Raw genomic sequence first — 3,010 nt, 5'->3', positions numbered from 1 at the left:
TGATATTTACCATTTACCAGTAATCACAAGTTAATCGGTTAATTGAACGATTAACTGAGTAAAGTTTTGGTAACAATAACAAAAGTAGGTTTGAGATAGACGTGGGGGCTGTGTTGAAGATTGAGGTGAAGAGATGGTGGTGAGTTGAAGGTCGGGATGATGGTGGTTGTGGTGGTTTTCAGATGTACGTAGGAGGTTGGGGAGATGGAGTTGAGGGTGGAGATGAGCGCACTGATGTGATGGTTGAGGAGCTTGTGGGCATTTCATAACTAATGTGACGCAGAGCGCTGCTGCCAGCTGCTATGAGGCACCACAGAAGAAGAACATTCCTGGAGGCTAATCAATAGGATGGTAATACGCACTGGGAGGGGGTATCCACTTCAAAGACCTCATGAAAAACTATTTTTATGTCTACGCCTTTTAGCGACAAGCGGCAGATGTGAATCCCGGCCAAGGCGTGAGTCATGGGAATCTCCTCTGCTGATTGGCCACATTCCTGCCAATCTTTAACTGATGACAGACATTTGTGTTGCCATTAAACGGGTCAAAGGTCACGGATGATTTATTCGGGGGCCATTTTGAGTGGGTATGTTTCCACTCGGGACGCTGAGGTTTGATTCCAGAGAATAAGCCTCTCAAAATGAAAAGCTGGATGTTTTTATGGACTGTGGGCTCTGATTGGCTGGTTTGGCAGAGAGCAGAGGGTTTGTTATCAACAGATGCTAGCGCTTGGTTTCCTCGCTGCCATGTTTTCCTCTCCAGCTGCTCTTCTTTATGTCTGCTGGGTGGAGCGGCCTGGGAACGCAGGGTTACTGGTTCCATCCTCGGCCCATTGCCGGGTTAGGTGGCGAGCTGCCCTTAAGCTAGACGCATAATACTAAATACAAACATGCGTTGGTGTCAGTGCTGGTGCTGTGTGTGTGTGTGTGCACGCGCCTGTGTGTATTTGTGTATTTGTGCTTGTTTGTGTGTATGTATGTGTGTGTGTGTGTGTGTGTGTGTGTGTGTGTGTGTGTGTGTGTGTGTGTGTGTGTGTGTGTGTGTGCTTGTGAGTGTTTGTGCTTAAGTGTGTGTGTGTGTATGCGTTTGTGTGTGTGTGTGTGTGTGTGTGTGTGTGTGTGTGTGTGTGTGTGTGTGTGTGTGTGTGTCTGTGTGTGTGTCTGTGCGTGTGTGCATGGATCGAACGCAAGGTTTACCATTCACTCTGTCGTTGTGTGCGAGTGGGTTGAGGTAGGTTGCGGGTGGTGGGCCTTAAAAAAAGTACATCAAATCTCCAGATTCTGCTGTCAGTCACCTCGTCGTCATGACACCAGTGGCCCCGCTCTCCCCAGTGGCCCCCGGGGGCCTCACCACCGCGTCCCATCGCTCCCACCAGAGAAGTAGAGCACAGAGGTGAGGCGCCGCCTCACTTTAACACTCATTTAGTGTGACTCCCTGAAGCATGAACCTTCCTCCCCCGACACAGATCACATCCCTAACAGAAACCAGAAGACCTGGGGAGGGCGAGGAGGAAGAGACCGGCCTGGCCCGGTGTGGAAGGGCTCGTCTGATCTGGGTCTGGCATATTCTGATATGCGTTTGTTTGATCTAGGCTGGGAAGAGATGGCGCGATTTGGGTGAAAGGGCTTGTCTGGGTGGCTTTGGGCTGTGTCTAGCCTGGTCTGCCCTGGGAGTGGGATGTGCTGGCTTGGGGAAGAGAGAGAAAGGGGGAGACCGAGATAGACACGGGGAATTGATGAGAGAGCGAGATGGGGTCAGAGAGAGAGAAAGAGGTTGAGAGAAACAGCGAGAGATAGGCAGTGTTGAGAGAGAGAGAGAGAGAGAGATTAGAGAGATAGATAAAGAGGGAGACAGTATGTGCAGCACCAGGTTTTACCACCTGTCAGTTGTCCTTAGACACAGACTAGCCCATATGAAAGGATCAAGGGTTTGTGTGTTTGTGTGTGTGTGTGTGTCTGTGTGTGTGTGTGTGTGGGTGTGTTTGTTTGTGTGTGTATGCGCGCTTGTGTGTGCATGCTTGTGTGTGTGTGTGTTTGCATTTAATGCGACATGTGTGCATGCATATATATGTAAATAATGCGATCGTATATATGTGTTGTGGCATTGATGGCTCAAACATATGGCTGTGTGTGCGCACGCATATACACACATCTATGAGTGGATGAGTTTCCCTTCCAATGAGAATTTTATGGACGTGTGAGTGTATGTGCATGCACGTGTGTGTGTGTGTGTATGTGTGTGTGTGTGTGTGTGTGTGTGTGTGGGGGTATGTATGTGTGTGTGTGTGTGTGTGTGTGTGTGTGTGTGTGTGTGTGTGTGTGTGTGTGTGTGTGCGCAGGACCTGGTTTGGGTTAAAAGCAGAAGGCTCCACTACAAAGCGCAGGCAGCCGTGGTAACGAGGAGGAGAATATCATTTTTCTTTGGCTCCTGAGATCTGCCATTCTTACGTTTCAAAGCTTGGCTTCCTGGCACACGTCCCTCTCTGTGAGACCCTGCGTCTCTTGTGGAGGGAACCAGCGCTGACTTTCCTTTCCTTTCCCCGTCCATCCTCTTGTCCTCTATTCACTTCTCCTCTGCTCTCTCCTCTCCTCTTCTCTTTTTCTTTCCTCTCCTCTCTTGTTCTTGTCTCTCTTCTCTCCTCCTCGTGTGTCCTCACTCCGCTTCTGTCCTTTCCTCTCATCCTCTCCACTCTTCTTCCATCATTCTTTCCTCTCCTCTCCTATTTTTTTCTGCTCTCCATCCCTCTGGTCTTTTCTTTTTTTGCTTTCTCTTCTTCACTTCCCTTCACTCCCCTCCTCTTGTCTCCTCTCCTGTCTCCTGGAAGAAAAAGAGAGGATAATATGTCTCTGGTGTCGGCTGATAAGAGAAGCCTGATGTTGAGATATCTATTCCCTGCTGGCTCAGTGAAGATCTCCAACTAATGCCTGAACAAACCTCCGGCGGTGAGGCTTTCTGCAGACCAAGTCGATTAATGACTCCTACTTTCACTCAAAAAACACACCAGCCTCAC

Source organism: Gadus chalcogrammus, chromosome 20 (genome assembly GCF_026213295.1).
Source record: "Gadus chalcogrammus isolate NIFS_2021 chromosome 20, NIFS_Gcha_1.0, whole genome shotgun sequence".
Taxonomy (NCBI): domain Eukaryota; kingdom Metazoa; phylum Chordata; class Actinopteri; order Gadiformes; family Gadidae; genus Gadus; species Gadus chalcogrammus.
Note: the sequence above shows the minus strand (reverse complement) of the source record.